The sequence below is a fragment of the Rhinichthys klamathensis genome, unplaced genomic scaffold (assembly GCF_029890125.1).
Source record: "Rhinichthys klamathensis goyatoka isolate OS25496 unplaced genomic scaffold, OSU_Roscu_1.1 h1tg000019l_1, whole genome shotgun sequence".
Classification (NCBI taxonomy): domain Eukaryota; kingdom Metazoa; phylum Chordata; class Actinopteri; order Cypriniformes; family Leuciscidae; genus Rhinichthys; species Rhinichthys klamathensis.
The window spans coordinates 1,927,096-1,951,508 of record NW_026606570.1 but is presented as its reverse complement, the minus strand read 5'-3'; the positions used below and the strand labels follow the sequence as shown (position 1 = coordinate 1,951,508).

Sequence of the window (24,413 nt, the reverse complement as noted above, 5' to 3'; positions counted from 1 at the left end):
ATTAGTCCATTTTGACCTATTGAACATATTTCTGGCCAAAGAATCATTAAAGGCTATCTTACTATACATTCTCATAGACTTCTTTTGATATTATATCAACCATATATTAGTCCATATTTGACCTATTGAACACATTTCCGAGTATATTTACCGTATATAAAGGTAAAGTTTAAAGACTCTTTGACCAGAAATATGTCATATTACTGTAAGTCATATTTGAACTACTGTTGAAACATCAGAAGGAGTCTATAGAAATTGAGCATATATAAAATGTTCCAAATCAAAGACTCAGAAATATGTTCGTTATGACAAATTTGAAAACTTGTCTGGGTGATGTAACATCTGAAGGAGTCATCAGTATGTATGTTAAGTTAAAATTCAAGGACTCTTTGGAAAGTTCAAGATCTTGGACTCATTGGCCAGAAATGTGTTCAATATGTCAAATATGGATTCATATATGGTTGATGTAACATCAAAAGAAGTCTATGAAAATGGATAGTAAGTAAGCCCTTGATGATACTTTTGCCAAAAATATGTTCTGTAGGTCAAGTTTGGACTACTGTCTGCCTGATAAAACATCATAAGTCTATATGTATAAAAAGTTCAAGTTCAAGGACACTTTGGCCATTTATGGGGAATAGGTCAAATAAGGACTAATACAATGGTTAATTTAACATCAAATGAGTCTGCATTGTAAGTTAGATTTTGATGACTATTTGGTCAGAAATATGTTCAGTAGGTCAAATATGGACTACTGTCTGGCTGATGAAACATTCAAAAGAGTGTGTGTATGAATAGAAAGTTCTAAATATATTCTAAATGTCAAATTTGAACTACAGGATGGTTGAAGAAACATCAGAACAAGTCTATATGTTTAGAAAGTTCAATGTAGATGACTCTTTGGCCAGAAATGTGTTCAATAGGTCAAATGTAGACTAATATATGGTTTATTTAGCATTAAAAGAAGTCTATGAGAACACATAGTAAGTTAGACTGTGATAACATTTTGGCCAGAAATATGTTACTGTAACTGTCTTGCCAGAAATATGTTCAGTAGGTCAAGTTTGGACTACTGTCTGGCTGCTGAAACATTAGAAGAAGTCTATGAAAATGTTTAGAAAGATCAAGTTCAATGATTCACTGACAAAAAATATGTTCAAAAGGTCAAATTTGGCTGAAGAAACATCAGAACAAGTCTCTATGTTTAGAAAGTTCAAGATTAAGGACTCTTTGTCCAGAAATCTGAGAAATCTGCTCATTTGTTATGTAAGTCAAAAATGGACCACTCTCCTGCTGATAAAACATCAGAAGGAGTCTATGAGTATTAATAGAAAGTTCAAGATTAAGGATTCTTTGACCAGAAATGTGTTCATAAAGTCAAATATGGTCTAATCTATGGTTGAAGTAAAAACAAAAGAAGTCTATGAGTATTTATAGTAAGTTAGCCTTTGATAAGACCTTGGCCAGAAATATGTTAAGTAGGTCAAATATGGACCACTCTCTGGCTCATGAAACATCAGAAGGAGTCTATGAGTAATTATAGAAAGTTCAAGTTCAAAGACTCTTTGGACAGAAATATGTTAAGTGGGTCTAATATGGACAACTGTCTGGCTGATGAAACGTCAGGAGTCTATAAGTATTTATAGAAAGTTCAAGTTCAAGTTCAAAGACTCTTTGTCCAGAAATGTGTTTATAAGGTCAAATATGGTCTAAACTATGGTTGAAGTAACATCAAAAGAAGTCTGAGTATGCATAGTAAGTTAGCCTTTAATAAGACCTTGGCCAGAAATATGTTAAGTAGGTCAAATATGGACCACTGTCTGGCTGATGAAACGTCAGGAGTCTGTGAGTATTTATAGAAAGTTCAAGTTCAAGTTCAAAGACTCTTTGTCCAGAAATGTGTTTATAAGGTCAAATATGGTCTAAACTATGGTTGAAGTAACATCAAAAGAAGTCTATGAGTGTGCATAGTAATTTAACATATTTCTGGCCAAAGTCTGTTCAAAGTAGGTCAAATATGGACCACTGTCTGGCTGATGAAACATCAGAAGGTGTCTATGAGTATTTATAGAAAGTTCAAGATTAAGGACTCTTTGTCCAAAAATGTGCTCATAAGATCAAATATGGTCTAATCTATGGTTGAAGTAACATCAAAAGAAGTCTATGAGTATGCATAATAAGTTAGCCTTTGATAAGACCTTGGCCAGAAATATGTTAAGTAGGTCAAATATGGACCACTCTCTGGCACATGAAAAATCAGAAGGAGTCTATGAGTATTTATAGAAAGTTCAAGTTCAAAGACTCTTTGGACAGAAATATGTTAAGTGGGTCTAATATGGACCACTCTATGGCTAATGAAACATCAGAAGGAGTTAATGTATAGTATGTATAGAAAGATCAAGAACAAGGATTCTCCAGCAAGGTATATGCACAAAAAGTCATATTTGAACTACTGATGAAACTTCAGAAAGAGTCTATTATTATGCATAGAAAGATCAAGATTAAAGACTCTTTGTCCAGAAATGTGTTCATAAGGTCAAATATGGTCTAATCTATGGTTGAAGTAACATCAAAAGAAGTCTATGAGTATGCATAGTAAGTTAACATATTTCTGGCCAAAGTCTGTTCACAGGCTAAGTAGGTCAAATATGGACCACTCTCTGGCTGATGAAACATCAGAAGGTGTCTATGAGTATTTATAGAAAGTTCAAGATTAAGGACTCTTTGTCCAGAAATGTGCTCATAAGGTCAAATATGGTCTAATCTATGGTTGAAGTAACATCAAAAGAAGTCTATGAGTATGCATAGTAAGTTAGCCTTTGATAAGACCTTGGTCAGAAATATGTTAAGTAGGTCAAATATGGACCACTCTCTGGCACATGAAACATCAGAAGGAGTTAATGTATATGTATAGAAAGATCAAGAACAAGGATTCTCCGGCAAGATATATGTACAAAAAGTCATATTTGAACTATTGATGAAACTTCAGAAAGAGTCTATTATTATGCATAGAAAGATCAAGATTAAAGACTCTTTGTCCAGAAATGTGTTCATAAGGTCAAATATGGTCTAATCTATGGTTGAAGTAACATCAAAAGAAGTCTATAAGTATGCATAGTAAGTTAACATATTTCTGGCCAAAGTCTGTTCAAAGGCTAAGTAGGTCAAATATGGACCACTGTCTGGCTGATGAAACATCAGAAGGTGTGTATGAGTATTTATAGAAAGTTCAAGATTAAGGACTCTTTGTCCAGAAATAGCTCATAAGGTCAAATATGGTCTAATCTATGGTTGAAGTAACATCAAAAGAAGTCTATGAGTATGCATAGTAAGTTAGCCTTTGATAAGACCTTGGCCAGAAATATGTTAAGTAGGTGGTCCACTGTTAAATGTTAAATATGTTAAGCATGAACCACTGTCTGGCTGATGAAACATCAGAAGGAGTCTATGAGTATTTATAGAAAGGTCAAGTTCAAGTTCGAAAACTCTTTGGACAGAAATATGTTAAGTAGATCTAATATGGACCACTCTATGGCTGATGAAACATCAGAAGGAGTTAACGTATAGTATGTATAGAAAGATCAAGAACAAGGATTCTCCGGCAAGATATATGTACAAAAAGTCATATTTGAACTACTGATGAAACTTCAGAAAGAGTCTATTATTATGCATAGAAAGATCAAGATTAAAGACTCTTTGTCCAGAAATGTGTTCATAAGGTCAAATATGGTCTAATCTATGGTTGAAGTAACATCAAAAGAAGTCTATGAGTATGCAAAGTAAGTTAACATATTTCTGGCCAAAGTCTGTTCACAGGCTAAGTAGGTCAAATATGGACCACTGTCTGGCTGATGAAACATCAGAAGGTGTCTATGAGTATTTATAGAAAGTTCAAGATTGAGGACTCTTTGTCAAATATGGTCTAATCTATGGTTGAAGTAACATCAAAAGAAGTCTATGAGTATGCATAGTAAGTTAGCCTTTGATAAGACCTTGGCCAGAAATATGTTAAGTAGGTCAAATATGGACCACTCTCTGGCACATGAAACATCAGAAGGAGTCTATGAGTATTTATAGAAAGTTCAAGTTCAAGTTCAAAGACTCTTTGTCCAGAAATGTGTTTATAAGGTCAAATATGGTCTAATCTATGGTTGAAGTAACATCAAAAGAAGTCTGAGTATGCATAGTAAGTTAGCCTTTGATAAGACCTTGGCCAGAAATATGTTAAGTAGGTGGTCCACTGTTAAATGTTAAATATGTTAAGCATGAACCACTGTCTGGCTGATGAAACATCAGAAGGAGTCTATGAGTATTTATAGAAAGGTCAAGTTCAAGTTCAAAGACTCTTTGGACAGAAATATGTTAAGTAGATCTAATATGGACCACTCTATGGCTGATGAAACATCAGAAGGAGTTAATGTATAGTATGTATAGAAAGATCAAGAACAAGGATTCTCCGGCAAGATATATGTACAAAAAGTCATATTTGAACTACTGATGAAACTTCAGAAAGTCTATTATTATGCATAGAAAGATCAAGATTAAAGACTCTTTGTCCAGAAATGTGTTCATAAGGTCAAATATGGTCTAATCTATGGTTGAAGTAACATCAAAAGAAGTCTATGAGTATGCAAAGTAAGTTAACATATTTCTGGCCAAAGTCTGTTCTAAGGCTAAGTAGGTCAAATATGGACCACTGTCTGGCTGATGAAACATCAGAAGGTGTCTATGAGTATTTATAGAAAGTTCAAGATTGAGGACTCTTTGTCCAGAAATGTGCTCATAAGGTCAAATATGGTCTAATCTATGGTTGAAGTAACTTCAAAAGAAGTCTGAGTATGCATAGTAAGTTAGCCTTTGATAAGACCTTGGCCAGAAATATGTTAAGTAGGTGGTCCACTGTTAAATGTTAAATATGTTAAGCATGAACCACTGTCTGGCTGATGAAACATCAGAAGGAGTCTATGAATATTTATAGAAAGGTCAAGTTCAAGTTCAAAGACTCTTTGGACAGAAATATGTTAAGTAGATCTAATATGGACCACTCTATGGCTGATGAAACATCAGAAGGAGTTAATGTATAGTATGTATAGAAAGATCAAGAACAAGGATTCTCCGGCAAGATATATGTACAAAAAGTCATATTTGAACTACTGATGAAACTTCAGAAAGAGTCTATTATTATGCATAGAAAGATCAAGATTAAAGACTCTTTGTCCAGAAATGTGTTCATAAGGTCAAATATGGTCTAATCTATGGTTGAAGTAACATCAAAAGAAGTCTATGAGTATGCAAAGTAAGTTAACATATTTCTGGCCAAAGTCTGTTCTAAGGCTAAGTAGGTCAAATATGGACCACTGTCTGGCTGATGAAACATCAGAAGGTGTCTATGAGTATTTATAGAAAGTTCAAGATTGAGGACTCTTTGTCAAATATGGTCTAATCTATGGTTGAAGTAACATCAAAAGAAGTCTATGAGTATGCATAGTAAGTTAGCCTTTGATAAGACCTTGGCCAGAAATATGTTAAGTAGGTCAAATATGGACCACTGTCTGGCTGATGAAACGTCAGGAGTCTATGAGTTTTTATAGAAAGTTCAAGTTCAAGTTCAAGTTCAAAGACTCTTTGTCCAGAATGTGTTTATAAGGTCAAATATGGTCTAAACTATGGTTGAAGTAACATCAAAAGAAGTCTGAGTCTGCATAGTAAGTTAGCCTTTGATAAGACCTTGGCCAGAAATATGTTAAGTAGGTGGTCCACTGTTAAATGTTAAATATGTTAAGCATGAACCACTGTCTGGCTGATGAAACATCAGAAGGAGTCTATGAGTATTTATAGAAAGGTCAAGTTCAAGTTCAAAGACTCTTTGGACAGAAATATGTTAAGTAGATCTAATATGGACCACTCTATGGCTGATGAAACATCAGAAGGAGTTAATGTATAGTATGTATAGAAAGATCAAGAACAAGGATTCTCCGGCAAGAGATATGTACAAAAAGTCATATTTGAACTACTGATGAAACTTCAGAAAGAGTCTATTATTATGCATAGAAAGATCAAGATTAAAGACTCTTTGTCCAGAAATGTGTTCATAAGGTCAAATATGGTCTAATCTATGGTTGAAGTAACATCAAAAGAAGTCTATGAGTATGCAAAGTAAGTTAACATATTTCTGGCCAAAGTCTGTTCTAAGGCTAAGTAGGTCAAATATGGACCACTGTCTGGCTGATGAAACATCAGAAGGTGTCTATGAGTATTTATAGAAAGTTCAAGATTGAGGACTCTTTGTCAAATATGTTCTAATCTATGGTTGAAGTCACATCAAAAGAAGTCTATGAGTATGCATAGTAAGTTAGCCTTTGATAAGACCTTGGCCAGAAATATGTTAAGTAGGTCAAATATGGACCACTGTCTGGCTGATGAAACGTCAGGAGTCTATGAGTTTTTATAGAAAGTTCAAGTTCAAGTTCAAGTTCAAAGACTCTTTGTCCAGAATGTGTTTATAAGGTCAAATATGGTCTAAACTATGGTTGAAGTAACATCAAAAGAAGTCTGAGTCTGCATAGTAAGTTAGCCTTTGATAAGACCTTGGCCAGAAATATGTTAAGTAGGTGGTCCACTGTTAAATGTTAAATATGTTAAGCATGAACCACTGTCTGGCTGATGAAACATCAGAAGGAGTCTATGAGTATTTATAGAAAGTTCAAGTTCAAGTTCAAAGACTCTTTGTCCAGAAATGTGTTTATAAGTTCAAATATGGTCTAAACTATGGTTGAAGTAACATCAAAAGAAGTCTGAGTATGCATAGTAAGTTAGCCTTTGATAAGACCTTGGCCAGAAATATGTTAAGTAGGTGGTCCACTGTTAAATGTTAAATATGTTAAGCATGAACCACTGTCTGGCTGATGAAACATCAGAAGGAGTCTATGAGTATTTATAGAAAGTTCAAGTTCAAGTTCAAAGACTCTTTGTCCAGAAATGTGTTTATAAGGTCAAAAATGGTCTAAACTATGGTTGAAGTAACATCAAAAGAAGTCTGAGTCTGCATAGTAAGTTAGCCTTTGATAAGACCTTGGCCAGAAATATGTTAAGTAGGTGGTCCACTGTTAAATGTTAAATATGTTAAGCATAAACCACTGTCTGGCTGATGAAACATCAGAAGGAGTCTATGAGTATTTATAGAAAGGTCAAGTTCAAGTTCAAAGACTCTTTGGACAGAAATATGTTAAGTAGATCTAATATGGACCACTCTATGGCCGATGAAACATCAGAAGGAGTTAATGTATAGTATATATAGAAAGATCAAGAACAAGGATTCTCCGGCAAGATATATGTACAAAAAGTCATATTTGAACTACTGATGAAACTTCAGAAAGAGTCTATTATTATGCATAGAAAGATCAAGATTAAAGACTCTTTGTCCAGAAATGTGTTCATAAGGTCAAATATGGTCTAATCTATGGTTGAAGTAACATCAAAAGAAGTCTATGAGTATGCAAAGTAAGTTAACATATTTCTGGCCAAAGTCTGTTCTAAGGCTAAGTAGGTCAAATATGGACCACTGTCTGGCTGATGAAACATCAGAAGGTGTCTATGAGTATTTATAGAAAGTTCAAGATTGAGGACTCTTTGTCAAATATGGTCTAATCTATGGTTGAAGTAACATCAAAAGAAGTCTATGAGTATGCATAGTAAGTTAGCCTTTGATAAGACCTTGGCCAGAAATATGTTAAGTAGGTCAAATATGGACCACTCTCTGGCACATGAAACATCAGAAGGAGTCTATGAGTATTTATAGAAAGTTCAAGTTCAAGTTCAAAGACTCTTTGTCCAGAATGTGTTTATAAGGTCAAATATGGTCTAAACTATGGTTGAAGTAACATCAAAAGAAGTCTGAGTCTGCATAGTAAGTTAGCCTTTGATAAGACCTTGGCCAGAAATATGTTAAGTAGGTGGTCCAGTGTTAAATGTTAAATATGTTAAGCATGAACCACTGTCTGGCTGATGAAACATCAGAAGGAGTCTATGAGTATTTATAGAAAGGTCAAGTTCAAGTTCAAAGACTCTTTGGACAGAAATATGTTAAGTAGATCTAATATGGACCACTCTATGGCTGATGAAACATCAGAAGGAGTTAATGTATAGTATGTATAGAAAGATCAAGAACAAGGATTCTCCGGCAAGATATATGTACAAAAAGTCATATTTGAACTACTGATGAAACTTCAGAAAGAGTCTATTATTATGCATAGAAAGATCAAGATTAAAGACTCTTTGTCCAGAAATGTGTTCATAAGGTCAAATATGGTCTAATCTATGGTTGAAGTAACATCAAAATAAGTCTATGAGTATGCAAAGTAAGTTAACATATTTCTGGCCAAAGTCTGTTCTAAGGCTAAGTAGGTCAAATATGGACCACTGTCTGGCTGATGAAACATCAGAAGGTGTGTATGAGTATTTATAGAAAGTTCAAGATTAAGGACTCTTTGTCCAGAAATAGCTCATAAGGTCAAATATTGTCTAATCTATGGTTGAAGTAACATCAAAAGAAGTCTATGAGTATGCATAGTAAGTTAGCCTTTGATAAGACCTTGGCCAGAAATATGTTAAGTAGGTCAAATATGGACCACTCTCTGGCACATGAAACATCAGAAGGAGTCTATGAGTATTTATAGAAAGTTCAAGTTCAAGTTCAAAGACTCTTTGTCCAGAAATGTGTTTATAAGGTCAAATATGGTCTAATCTATGGTTGAAGTAACATCAAAAGAAGTTTGAGTATGCATAGTAAGTTAGCCTTTGATAAGACCTTGGCCAGAAATATGTTAAGTAGGTGGTCCACTGTTAAATGTTAAATATGTTAAGCATGAACCACTGTCTGGCTGATGAAACATCAGAAGGAGTCTATGAGTATTTATAGAAAGGTCAAGTTCAAGTTCAAAGACTCTTTGGACAGAAATATGTTAAGTAGATCTAATATGGACCACTCTATGGCTGATGAAACATCAGAAGGAGTTAATGTATAGTATGTATGGAAAGATCAAGAACAAGGATTCTCCGGCAAGATATATGTACAAAAAGTCATATTTGAACTACTGATGCAACTTCAGAAAGAGTCTATTATTATGCATAGAAAGATCATGATTAAAGACTCTTTGTCCAGAAATGTGTTCATAAGGTCAAATATGGTGTAATCTATGGTTGAAGTAACATCAAAAGAAGTCTGTGAGTATGCAAAGTAAGTTAACATATTTCTGGCCAAAGTCTGTTCTAAGGCTTAGTAGGTCAAATATGGACCACTCTCTGGCTGATGAAACATCAGAAGGTGTCTATGAGTATTTATAGAAAGTTCAAGATTGAGGACGCTTTGTCCAGAAATGTGCTCATAAGGTCAAATATGGTCTAATCTATGGTTGAAGTAACATCAAAAGAAGTCTATGAGTATGCATAGTAAGTTAGCCTTTGATAAGACCGTGGCCAGAAATATGTTAAGAAGGTCAAATATGGACCACTCTCTGGCTCATGAAACATCAGAAGGAGTCTATGAGTATTTATGGAGAGTTCAAGTTCAAAGACTCTTTGGACAGAAATATGTTAAGTGGGTCTAATATGGACCACTCTATGGCTGATGAAACATCAGAAGGAGTTAATGTATTGTATGTATAGAAAGATCAAGAACAAGGATTCTCCGGCAAGATATATGTACAAAAAGTCATATTTGAACTACTGATGAAACTTCAGAAGGAGTCTATTATTATGCATAGAAAGATCAATATTAAAGACTCTTTGTCCAGAAATGTGTTCATTAGGTCAAATATGGTCTAATCTATGGTTGAAGTAACATCAAAAGAAGTCTATGAGTATGCATAGTAAGTTAACATATTTCTGGGCAAAGTCTGTTCAAAGGCTAAGTAGGTCAAATATGGACCATTGTCTGGCTGATGAAACATCAGAAGGTGTCTATGAGTATTTATAGAAAGTTCAAGATTAAGGACTCTTTGTCCAGAAATGTGCTCATAAGGTCAAATATGGTCTAATCTATGGTTGAAGTAACATCAAAAGAAGTCTATGAGTATGTATGGTAAGTTAGCCTTTGATAAGACCTTGGCCAGAAATATGTTAAGTAGGTCAAATATGGACCACTGTCTGGCTGATGAAACGTCAGGGGTCTATGAGTATTTATAGAAAGTTCAAGTTCAAAGAGTCTTTGTCCAGAAATGTGTTTATAAGGTCAAATATGGTCTAAACTATGGTTGAAGTAACATCAAAAGAAGTCTGAGTCTGCATAGTAAGTTAGCCTTTGATAAGACCTTGGCCAGAAATATGTTAAGAAGGTGGTCCACTGTTAAATGTTAAATATATTAAGCATGAACCACTGTCTGGCTGATGAAACATCAGAAGGAGTCTATGAGTATTTATAGAAAGGTCAAGTTCAAGTTCAAAGACTCTTTGGTCAGAAATATGTTAAGTAGATCTAATATGGACCACTCTATGGCTGATGAAACATCAGAAGGAGTTAATGTATAGTATGTATAGAAAGATCAAGAACAAGGATTCTCCGGCAAGATATATGTACAAAAAGTCATATTTGAACTACTGATGAAACTTCAGAAAGAGTCTAGTATTATGCATAGAAAGATCAAGATTAAAGACTCTTTGTCCAGAAATGTGTTCATAAGGTCAAATATGGTCTAATCTATGGTTGAAGTAACATCAAAAGAAGTCTGTGAGTATGCAAAGTAAGTTAACATATTTCTGGCCAAAGTCTGTTCTAAGGCTTAGTAGGTCAAATATGGACCACTGTCTGGCTGATGAAACATCAGAAGGTGTCTATGAGTATTTATAGAAAGTTCAAGATTGAGGACTCTTTGTCCAGAAATGTGCTCATAAGGTCAAATATGGTCTAATCTATGGTTGAAGTAACATCAAAAGAAGTCTTTGAGTATGCATAGTAAGTTAAAATATTTCTGGCCAAAGTCTGTTCAAAGGCTAAGTAGGTCAAATATGGACCACTGTCTGGCTGATGAAACATCAAAAGGTGTCTATGAGTATTTATAGAAAGTTCAAGATTAAGGACTCTTTGTCCAGAAATGTGCTCATATGGTCAAAAATGGTCTAATCTATGGTTGAAGTAACATCAAAAGAAGTCTATGAGTATGCAAAGTAAGTTAGCCTTTGATAAGACCTTGGCCAGAAATATGTTAAGTAGGTAAAATATGGACCACTCTCTGGCTCATGAAACATCAGAAGGAGTCTATGAGTATTTATACAAAGTTCAAGTTCAAAGACTCTTTGGCCAGAAATATGTTAAGTAGGTCAAATATGGACCACACGGCTTATGAAACGTCAGAAGCACTCTGTGAGCATGTATAAAAAGATCAAGTTCAAGAACTCTCTGGCCAGATTTATGTACAAAAGATCAAATTTGAACTACTGAATTAACATCAGAACATGTCTTTATGTTTAGAAAGTTAAAGGTAGAGGACTCTTTTGGCCAGAAATATATTCAAGGATAAAAGCAGAAAACAACTAACTAATTTTGCTGTTCATTGAAGAGATTACGTGTGTTTGTTGCATTGCATTGTAATATCTATTTTACTATGTGTATTGGAGATAAACCATCTGTGCTGCTTGCACAGCAATGCACACAAGAACTATACTTTTTCGGTTGTGCATTGAGATAACATAAGCAGGGATTCATTGAACATAATCTTAAAACTTAAAACTAAAACTTAATCTAAAAACTTACTGAATTCGTCGTGCTATAAAGTATAATACTATGCTAAATATGCTATCTTTCATAGCATTCATAAACTAACTTGTTTCGTTTTGCAATGAAGAGATATTGCATTACATATGAGTGGTTGCATCGCAACGCATACAGAACTAATTAATTCCCATGTGCATTGAAGAAGTAGCACATGACATACCGGTATGTGATGTTTCATTGCAATCCATGCACGAGATAAATGAATCCGCTATGCATTTATTTGCATGCAAAATCTAACTTATTTCTGTGCATTGAAGAGTACAACATATGTGCTTGTAGCATAGCGCTGCATCCAGGACCTAAGTTTACTGACTTTATGCATTGAGGAATCACAGTAGTGACATGGTCTTTTTCATTGAACTGTATACAATAACTAACTTATTCTATTGTGAATTATTCAATCTTCGGTTGTGTATTCTTCAAAGTTAGATCTTGTAATGCAATGCAACAGCACACATGTATTTTCTTCAATGAACCGCAAAATGAGTTAGATGTTGTATGCATTGGAATGCAAAAGCACGTGTTGTGACATCCGAAAGTGGGTAACACAACATGCATGCTTTTGCATTCCAATGCATAAAACAACTAACTCATTTTGCTGTTCATTGAAGAGATTACATGTGTGTTGTTGCAATGCATTGCAAGATATTACTTGGAGATAAATCATCTTGCTGTTGCATTGCAATGCATACAAGAACAAACTTATTCCGATGCATTTTACTGTTGCTCTTCTAGTGCATTGCATACTCAGTCTAACTTATTTCACTGGGCAATTAAGAGATATCGCATAACATATGAGCTGTTGCTTTGCAACGTATTCCATTGCAAAGCTATGCATTTTGCACAGCAATGCATAAAGAACTAAACTCATTCCGTTGTGCATTATTCACGCATGTTGAGTTACCACTTCGGATAGCACAATATGTGTGCTTTTGTATAGCAATGCATAAAGAACTAAACTCATTCTGTTTTGCATTGAAGATATAACATCTGGACTGTTTCATTGAGCATACTCAATCTAACTGAATTCGTTGTGAAGTGAAATACATGAAATATGCTATCTTTCATGGTATTGCATAAAATAACTAATTTGTTTTGTTTTGAAAGGAAGAGATATTACATTACATATGAGCAGTTGCATCGCAACTTACACAGAATTATTTAATTCCCCTGTGCATTGAAGAAGTAGCACTGACATACTTGATGTTTCATTGCAATCCATGCACGAGACAAATTAATCCGTTGTGCATTTATTTGCATGCAAAAGCTAACGTTTTCATTTTGCATTGGAGAGATACAACATATGTGCTTGTTGCATAGCGCTGCATATAGGACCTGAATTTACTGACTGATATGGTCTGTTTCATTGAACTGTATACAATAAACTAACTTATTCCGTTCATATACAATAACTGAATTATTCAATCTTCTGTTGTGCTTCTTCAGAGTAATTTAGATCTTGCAATGCAATGCAACGACAAATATGTAATCTCTCCAATAAATGATGTTTCCTAACAAAGTTCGGGAGGAGCATGTTCAGATAATTAAACACATGTGGAGCACATTCAGGTAATCAAGCCTAATTAGACACGAGTGGAGCACACTCCCAATCAATGAGGTAAGAGGTATATATTCAGCAAACTTAACTCAGTTCTTTGACAGTCTAACAGCATATTGGTTCGACCTTCTTGCTACCATGTCTCAACTCCAGCTCTTCCCATCCGATGAGGAATCTAACTTCTCACCGGATCCTCAGCCACAATCAGCTGACCCAAGGACAACTCCTTCTCTACCCAACATTTCAACTGATCCTCAGGCTTCTCCACGCGGCCGCCTGCCTGCCCGAACAGCTACACGCTCGCCTAGACGCAGAGGCCAGCCCTCGCCTCCACCAGCGAGACATCACAATCCCTCCCCTGCTTCTTCCTATCGCTCGGCCGTCCCAACAATTCCACCAATTGGAAAGTGGACAGTTTTAGGATTGAGGCAAGCGCTGATCAATTCAGATGTTCAGTTCTCGCGAAGGATGAACAAAGCGGAACTATACGCCTTGTATGTATCCTTGCAATCAACTAACCTCTCTCCGAAGTCCATGCCGGCCCCGAAAAGGACCAGCAGGCAAAGCAAAGCTCAGGATTCACCTCGCTCGACAACACCACCATCGCAGCGTACCAAATCCAGTTCTCTTTCAGCATCAAACCGCAGCAGAAGGCCTTCAGCAAGCTTGGGCCGCGCCCCAGTTCCTTCTGCTGTCAGACCTCGCCAGCAGGCTGCAGCTTTGGTTGAAACCAGGCCCGCCGACCTTCCCTCAGCATATCAGAACATGGCTCCTGCTGTTTCTAATAATCCTTTTTCTTTTCAGTGGCCTCCAGCACCTGTCCCAGATGCTAGCGCGAGGCTGCCTCCGCTAGCATTGGAGGCCCAATCATTTCAACCTACCTTTACAACAGCTACTAATCCCTCTTCTTTTCAGTGGCCAGCAGCTCCAGTAGCTCAAGCTAGCGTGAGGCTGCCTCCGCTTGCAGCACAAGCCCACTTTTCTCAGTTTCAACCTTCCTTTCCTTCTCATACTTTTAATCCTCTTCCCCAAGCCCCAGAGGCCAATTCAAGCGTGAGGCTGCCTCCGCCGACAATTGCAGCCCCGGCCTCGGCTCCTTTCAGCTCTCTTCTCCAGGCAAAATCTCTCCACTCTCTCTTCACAGCAACTCAGATGCCTGTCCCATCGAACGCCGTTGCCGCGGAGCCGCCCCCAGTGTCCCACAACATCCGAGCACAGATCCTGTCAGGTGCAGACGTAGATCTTTCATCTCTTCTCTCTCTGTTACCTGTAACCGAATCAAACCGCCAAATAGATTGTGGGGATTTTTCTGTCACTTTAAAAAACCCAAATCCACATTCATCACGTTTACTTTCTTTTTCCGAGTTCACAATTGCTTTCAGCCGTTTCACTGAAGTAATCTGCTCTGCCTTCCCCCATAGGCGGCGCGAATTAAACGATTACTTATCAATTATAGCCGAACTTGCGCTGTCCTATGGAGGAGGGCACTTCTACACATACCACAAGCTCTTTTCCGCCAAGTGCTCTGTCCGGGTCGCCCAGTGGAACCAATGTCCTTACTGGGGCGCTCTTGATCCAGATCTACACAGCAGGGTTTTCCTAGGCTGCAGGAACATTTCATGTGCGGTATGTAGGTCAGTGGCACATTCAACCACAACATGTCCTCAAATCAACCCCTCCATCCCCCCCTGCCCAGACTCAGCCCCAGTTAAATCAACCAGCTATGTGCCAAGACTTACAACCAATGAAAATCCCGATGGAGGAAGACAGCAGACAGCCTCCTTTTCAAACAGCAGGCAGCTGTGCAGTAGTTTTAACCATGGGAGGTGCTACAGACAGCGTTGCCGGTTTCTCCATGTCTGCAATTTCTGCGGCGGTGCCCATGCCCGCCATGTTTGCCCAGTGTTCAAAGCAGTCAATAAAAAAACATCAAAAAATTACTTGTCGACTCCCGTGAATATTTCTCGCTTAGCAATCGAACTAGCTCATCACCCGGACACCCACTTCACACACTATCTTCTGTCCGGCCTCGAGCACGGTTTCAAACCTGGCGTGGAATGCCCACTCTCTCAAAATATTGTCTGTAATAATCTTCAATCTGCTATGGCTGAGCCCGATGTAGTAGACAACCTGATCAAAAAAGAAGTCGAGTCAGGCTTCATGATTGGTCCTTTCGACAATCCTCCTTTCGAAGTTTTTCGTATCAGCCCCATTGGAGTGGCCACAAGAAAATTTTCTGGTAAAAAACGCCTTATAATTGATTTATCAGCCCCACATGATTCCCCGTTCCCAAGCATTAACAGCTTGATCCCCCTTGACGAATTTTCTCTCAAATACCATGATGTAGATCAGGCGATCGACATGATAAAAATCGCGGGTCGGGGAGCTTGGCTGGCAAAAATCGACATCACTTCTGCCTTCAAAGTGATGCCCATCCATCCAGATTCATGGCACTTATTCGGTGTACGCTGGCAAGGAAAATTTTATTTTTCCGTACGCTTAACTTTCGGATGCAAAAGCAGCCCCAAAATTTTCGACACGCTATCAGAAGCTGTTTGCTGGATTTTGTCAAACAATTATGCGATTCCTCACCTCATTCACTTGCTAGATGATTTCCTAATCATTTCGCCTCCCGACGCCATCCCAGCCGCTCATATCCTCACCGTTCAAAATGTTTTTTTCAGAGCTTGGGATCCCCATCGCCCAGGAGAAAACCATGGGTCCCACCACATCCATCGAATTCCTCGGCATTAACTTAGATTCAGTACAATTCCAGGCTTCCCTGCCAAAGGAAAAAATTGACAGGATCATACTCGTCTCATCTACCCTCATTGACCGCTCAAATTGTTCCAAACGCGAACTCTTATCCCTGCTCGGCCACTTAAACTTCGCAATGCGCATCATTCCACAAGGCCGCCCTTTCATTTCGCATCTCCTCTCACTCGCTTCTTCGGTTCACGCACTAGAAGACCTAATTTCCATATCTCAGATGTGCCGTGATGAACTCAGGTTATGGATAACTTTCCTAAAACAGTGGAATGGCCTATCCTTTTTCTATAACGATCTCGTTTTTTCTCCAGTCGATATCCAATTATTTACAGATGCGGCCCCCTCAATTGGCTTCGGGGGTTTCTACCAAGGACGCTGGTTTGCATCTCCGTGGCCCCCCCAACTCCAAGACACGACTCAGTCCTCAGCCCTATTTGAGCTTTACCCTCTTGTGGTAGCAGCCTTCCTGTGGGGGAAAGGATGGGCCACCAGTAGCGTTTTAGTGCATTGTGACAATGAAGCAACCGTTGAATGCATTAATAAAGGCCGTTCCCATTCACCCGCCCTGATGCCACTCTTAAGACGCCTAATCTGGATCTCAGCGTGTGATCAGTTTATCATAATTGCCAAACACATCCCCGGGTCTGAAAATCTAATCGCTGACTCTCTGTCTCGTTTTCTGTTTCAGAAATTCAGGATGCTGGCTCCAGAGGCAGACCAATTCCCAACTCCAGTACCTCACTATTCAGAACTAATATTCCCGTAACCCACCCTCTAAAACAACTCCTCGACACATCACTGGACACCATCCTCCAAGCAGTTTCTCCCAGGACCCTCCAATCTTATGTGACAGCTTGGAGGTGTTTTAAAGCATTCCACTTCTCATACACCTTGCCATTCCCTGATTTTTCTCTCCTTTCAATCACCTCATTCATCTCCTACCTTAACAGCATTAAGGGCCTCCAAGTTGGAACCATCAAAGGTTACCTGAGCGGCATCCAGTTTTTCCACAAATTGATGTACGGCGCTCCCTCCCCAGAGATAAATAATTCACAAACCTCCCTTCTGGTCAAAGGAATTCAACGATCTCATCCCACCCATCCCGACACCAGACAACCCATAACACTAGATATTCTCACAAAATGTATTCATGCCCTCCGCACAGTCTACCAGCCTCTCGAGACAGCCCGTACACTCGATGCTATGTTTATTCTAGCATTTTTCGGCTTTCTTAGATGCTCGGAACTCGCCATCACTTCCAAATTCGACCCAAGAGTCCACCCCACCATCTCAGACTTATCAGTACTGGATAGTGAAACCATCTCATACTTGATTAAGCAAAGCAAGACAGACCAATCCAAAAAAGGCCATTTCATCTACATCTTCAAACTCTCATCGCCAATCCAACCATACCAATCCATTCAGGCATATCTTCATTGGAGAAGCTCCCAGGCTAAATCCCACCTTGATCCCCTATTTATAGATGACTCCAACAAACCTGTGACACGCTTTTGGTTCCAGAAACATCTCAAATCCGTTCTTCAACAGTCAGGCATCCAAGCAAAACATTTCTCCAGTCACTCTTTCCGCATCGGAGCAGCAACTTCAGCTGCCCAAAAAGGCCTCTCCCAGCAGCAGATACAAGCTCTCGGAAGATGGTCCTCAGACGCTTTCCAAAGCTACATCAGGACCAACCGGTTCCACATTAAAAAAGCCCACCAAACCCTCATCGAATAAAACCCTCCGGGTCGTCCACCTGGGTGTTCTTCCTTCTTCCAGTGATCTAAATTCCCAACTGACAAAGCAAAAACTCTCCCAGCGGACATTGCATAATTCTGTCCAGCGAGCATTGGTCTCCCAGCGGACATTGCAAAGCATCTATGTTTTCTCCTTTTCCTGTCCAGCGAGCATTGGTCTCCCAGCGGACATTGCAAGCATCTATGTTTCCTCTTTTCTGTCCAGCGAGCATTGGTCTCCCAGCGGACATTGCATAATTCTGTCCAGCGAGCATTGGTCTCCCAGCGGACATTGCATAATTCTGTCCAGCGAGCATTGGTCTCCCAGCGGACATTGCATAATTCTGTCCAGCGAGCATTGGTCTCCCAGCGGACATTGCATAATTCTGTCCAGCGAGCATTGGTCTCCCAGCGGACATTGCATAATTCTGTCCAGCGAGCATTGGTCTCCCAGCGGACATTGCAAGCATCTATGTTTCCTCTTTTCTGTCCAGCGAGCATTGGTCTCCCAGCGGACATTGCATAATTCTGTCCAGCGAGCATTGGTCTCCCAGCGGACATTGCATAATTCTGTCCAGCGAGCATTGGTCTCCCAGCGGACATTGCATAATTCTGTCCAGCGAGCATTGGTCTCCCAGCGGACATTGCATAATTCTGTCCAGCGAGCATTGGTCTCCCAGCGGACATTGCAAGCATCTATGTTTCCTCTTTTTCTGTCCAGCGAGCATTGGTCTCCCAGCGGACTTTGCATGCATCTATGTTTTCTCTTTTTCTGTCCAGCGAGCATTGGTCTCCCAGCGGACTTTGCATGCATCTATGTTTTCTCTTTCCCATCCAACAGGTATCGATTTCCCAGCGGACAGCAGGAAATCTCCAGTCCGGGCTTCCAAAAAACGCGCCACTCCACCGTCAGCCGGTAGGGCCCATCAGCCCGACGCTGTGAGCTGCTCCCGTCGGAAGCTACATGGGCCCTCCTGGTTGGGCATTCCCAAATCTTGTCAACCAGTAGGGCCCGTCCGCCCAGCGCAGTGAGCTGCTCCCGCCAGAGGCAACACGGGCCCTCCTGGTCAGGCGGCATAAATCACGCTGTTCATCGGCCGGTAGAGCTCGCCTGTCTGACGCTGTGAGCTGCTCCCGTCGAGAAACGGTGCGAGCCCTCCCAACTGTTGTTCCAAATTACGACTGCTCCCCGTTCGTGAGCCAGCAGGCCCTCCTGGTCAAGCAACCAGGCTTATTCTCAAAACGCCAGCCCGCCAAATTCTCTGCGTTTTGGGGGGTCTTTAGTCTGGCGGCTGTCCTTTGCTCTTTGCTTTTGGGGGAGCACTCTGGGTTCGGGCAAAAATTTCCGAGCTCGGAGCCCTCCCCCTGGACAGCACGCCAAATACGCATAATCTTTACTCTGTTTAATTGATGTAAATGTGAACTCGTGAAATGATGTTTCCTAACAAAGTTCGGGAGGAGCATGTTCAGATAATTAAACACATGTGGAGCACATTCAGGTAATCAAGCCTAATTAGACACGAGTGGAGCACACTCCCAATCAATGAGGTAAGAGGTATATATTCAGCAAACTTAACTCAGTTCTTTGACAGTCTAACAGCATCCCTCCACCACCCCATCTCCTCACTTCTTCTCCTAAATACTCTTACAACAAGGGGGAGCACTCTGGGTTCGGGCAAAAATTTCCGAGCTCGGAGCCCTCCCCCTGGACAGCACGCCAAATACGCATAATCTTTACTCTGTTTAATTGATGTAAATGTGAACTCGTGAAACAGCAAAATGAGTAAGGTGATGTATGCATTGGAATGCAAAAGCACGCGTGTTGACATCCGTAGGCTAAACAACATGCATGCTTTTGCATTCCAATGCATAAAACAACTAACTAATTTTGCTGTTCATTGAAGAGATAAAACACAATATGTGCTCTTGCACATATGAAAGTTATAGAGTTATACTTAGTCTAACTTATTTCGCTGTGCAATGAAGAGATATCGCATACCACATGAGCTGTTGCATCGCAACGCATACAGAAGTAATTAATTCCCTTGTGCATTGAAGAAGTAGCACATGACATATGTGATATTGCATTGCATGTACGATATAAATTAATCCGTTGTGCATTTATTTGCATGCAAAAGCTAACGTTTTCATTGTGCATTGGAGAGATACAACATATGTGCTTGTTGCATAGCGCTGCATATGGGACCTGAATTTACTGACTGACATGGTCTGTTTCATTGAACTGTATACAATAAACTAACTTATTCCGTTCATATACAATAACTGAATTATTCAATCTTCTGTTGTGCTTCTTCAGAGTAATTTAGATCTTGCAATGCAATGCAACGACAAATATGTAATCTCTCCAATAAACAGCAAAATGAGTAAGGTGATGTATGCATTGGAATGCAAAAGCACCCGTGTTGACATCCGAAAACTTAACAACATGCATGCTTTTGCATTCCAATGCATAAAACAACTAACTAATTTTGCTGTTCATTGAAGAGATAACACATATGTGCTCTTGCAGATATGACGTAATAGAGTTATACTTAGTCTAACTTATTTCGCTGTGCAATGAAGAGATATCGCATACCACATGAGCTGTTGCATTGCAACGCATACAGAAGTAATTAATTCCCTTGTGCATTAAAGAAGTAGCACATGACATATGTGATATTGCATTGCATTGCATGTACGATATAAATTAATCCGTTGTGCCTTTATTTGCATGCAAAAGCTAACGTTTTCAGTTGTGCATTAAAGATATAACATATAACATATGACCTGTTTCACTAAACTGATTTTTAACTAACTTATTCCGTTGTGCATTATTCACGCATGTTGAGTTACCACTTCGGATAGCACAATATGTGTGCTTTTGTATAGCAATGCATAAAGAACTAAACTCATTCTGTTTTGCATAGAAGATATAACATATGCACTGTTTCTTTGAACATACCCAATCTAACTGAATTCGTTGTGAAGTGAAAAACATTCAATACTATCTTTCATAGTATTGCATAAAATAACTAATTTGTTTTATTTTGAAATTAAGAGATACTGCATTGCATATCAGTTGCATCGCAACATATATACAGAACTCATTCCCCTGTGCATTGAAGAATTAGCACATGATATAAGTGATGTTTCATTGCAGTGCATGCACGATATAAATGAATCTGTTGTGCATTTATTTGCATGCAAAAGCTAACTTATTTCATTGTGCACTGAAGAGATGCAACTTATGCTTTGCTGCATTGCACTGCAACTTCCATTGTGCATAAAATACATAAAATTCCCCTTCGGATAACACAATATGCGTGCTTTTGCATTACACTGCATAGAACAACTAAATCATTCTTGTGTGCATTGAAAACATAACATAAAAGGAAAGCAGTCGTTTTATTGCACGGTATACAAAAACTTCCGTTGTGCAATCTTCATTCTGCTATTGTGCATTCTTCAGAGTGTTAGATCTTGCAAGTTAGCATGAGTTAGATGTTGTGTGCATTGGAATTCAAAAGCACACAGTTGTGATACCCAAAAGGGAGATAAACCATATGTGCAAACTGCAAAGCATTGCAAAGCATACTAGAACAACACTCATTCATTGTGCATTATACACTGTATACAAGAACTAACTTAATCCGTTGTGCATTCATGAATAATGTATGTATTGTATACAAAAACTAACATCCTCCGTTGTGAAATGGAGAGATAAAAACGCAATATAGTAATGTTGCACTGCATCGCATACAATATCTAAATAATTTGATATAGCACAACATAAATTGCAGTACATGCAGACAACTACGAACTTGTTCCGATGTTCATTGAATAGATACCACACCATGTGTGCTCTTGCATTGCACTGCTAAATCTAGCTAAATTGACACGTGGATTTAAGAATTGACAAATAATAAGGTATCTTTCATGGCAATTAATTCCATTGTGCATTGAAAAGATACATGACAATTTCACTGTTTCATCGAAATCTATACAAGAACGAATGCAGCCATCGAGTAGTTCAAATATGACATTTTGCACATATTTCTGGCCAAAGAATCCTTGAACTTGATCTTTCTATACATACTCATAGACTCCTTCTTGATGTTTCATCAGCCAGACAGTGGTCCATATTTGAACTAAACATATTTCTGGCCAAAGTCTTATCAAAGGCTAACTTACTATGCATACTCTTAAACTTCTTTTGATGTTACTTCAACCTTAGATTAGACCAGATTTTTCCTCATGAACACATTTTTGGACAGAGTCCTTATTCTTGAATTTTCTATACGTCACTCTGAAGTTTCATCAGCCAGACATATTTGGCCCACCTAACATATTTCTGGCCAAAGAGTCATTGAACTTGAACTTTCTAAAAATATAGACTCGTTCTGATGTTTCTTCAGCCATCCAATGGTTAAAATATGATATTTTAAACCTATTTTTGTCCTGAGAGTCCTTAAACTTTCTTTAAATACTCATAGACTCCTTCTGATGTTTCATCTGCCAGACAGTGGTTCATATTTGACCTAATTAACATATTTCTGGCCAAGGTCTTATCAAAGGCTAACTTACTATGGATACTCATAGACTCCTTTTGATGTTACAACAACCATAGATTAGACCGTAATTAGTCCTTAATCTTGAACTTTCTATAAATACTCATAGACTCCTTCTGATATTTTATCAGCAGGAGAGTGGTCCATTTTTGACCTTCTTAACATATTTCAGGCAAAACTCTTATCAAGGGCTAACTTACTATGCATACTCATAGACTCCTTTTGATGTTACGACAACCATAGATTAGAACATAATCTATGGTTGAAAGAGTCCTCAATCTTGAACTTTCTAAAAATACTCATAGACTCCTTTTGATGTTTCATTAGCCAGACAATGGTCCATATTTGACCTACTTAACATATTTCTTGCCAAAGTCTTATCAAAGGCTAACCTACTATTTATACTTATAGACTTCTTTTGATGTTACTTCAACAATATATTAGACCATATTTGATCTTATGAACACATTTCTGGAGAAAGAGTCCTTAATCTTGAACTTTCTATACATACTCAGACTCCTTCTGATGTTTCATCAGTAGTTCAAATGTGACTTTTTGTACATATATCTTGCCAGAGAATCCTTGAACTTAATATTTCTATAGATACTCATAGACTCCTTCTGATGTTTCATCAGCCAGAGAGTGGTCCATATTTTACCTACTTAACATATTTCTGGCCAAAATCTTATCACAGACTAACTTACTATTTATACTTCTAGACTTCTTTTGATGTTACTTCAACCATATATTAGACAATATTTGATCTTATGAAAACATTTCTGGACAGAGTCCTTAATCTTGAACTTTTATACATACTCAGACTCCTTTTGATGTTTCATCAGTAGTTCAAATATGACTTTATGTAAATTTTTCTTGCCAGAGAATCCTTGAACTTGATCTTTCTATACATACTCATAGACTCCTCCTGATGTTTCATCAGCAAGAGAGTGGTCCATATTTGACCCTTTTAACATATTTCAGCCCAAAAAGTCTTTGAACTTGAACTTTCAATAAATAATAGACTCCTTCTGATATTTCATCAGCCAGACAGTGGTCCATATTTGACATACGTAACATATTTCTTGCCAAAGTCTTATCAAAGGCTAACCTTCTATGCATACTCATAGACTTCTTTTGATGTTATTTCAACCATTGATTAGACTATATTTGACCTTATGAACACATTTCTGGACAAAGAGTTCTTAATCTTGAACTTTCTATCTATACTTATAGACTCCTTCTGATGTTTCATCATCAAGACAGTGGTCCTTTGACCCACTAAACACATTTCTGGCCAAAGAGTCTTTGAACTTGAACTTTCAATAAATAATAGACTCCTTCTGATGTTTCATCAGCCAAAGAATGGTCCATATTTTACCTACTTAACATATTTCTGGCCAAAGAGTCTTTGAACTTGAACTTGAACCTTTATAAATACTCATATTCTCATTCCGATGTTTCTTCAGCAAGACAGTGGTCCACATTTGACCTACTGAACACATTTCTGGCAAAAGAGTCCTCGATTTTGATCTTGCTATTCATTCTCATAGACTCCTTCTGATGTTTCATCAGTAGTTCAAATATGATATTTTGAACCTATTTTTGGCCTGAGAGTCCATGAACTTTCTTTAAACACTCATAGACTCCTTCTGATGTTTCATCAGCCAGACAGTGGTCCATATTTGACCTACTTAACATATTTCAGGCCAAAGAGTCTTTGAACTTGCACTTTCTATAAATACTCATAGACTCCTTCTGATATTTCATAGATTAGAGCATATTTGACCTTATGAACACATTTCTGGACAAAGAGTCCTTAATCTTGAACTTCCTGTACATAATCATAGAATCTTTATGAAGTTTCATCAGTAGTTCAAATACGACTTTTTGTACATATATCTTGCCAGAGAATCCTTAATCTTGATCTTTCTATACATAGTCATTGACTCCTTCTGATGTTTCATCAGCCATACAGTGGTCCATATTTGACCTACTTAACATATTTCTGGCCAAGG

The 24,413-nt window shown here is 38.3% G+C and overlaps 1 pseudogene; it reads left to right on the top strand.

The window, feature by feature from the left end:
- The first annotated feature begins 13,288 nt into the window (after positions 1–13,288).
- LOC130071301 (uncharacterized) lies at positions 13,289–16,955 on the top strand (annotated as a pseudogene).
- The last annotated feature ends 7,458 nt before the right edge of the window (positions 16,956–24,413 follow it).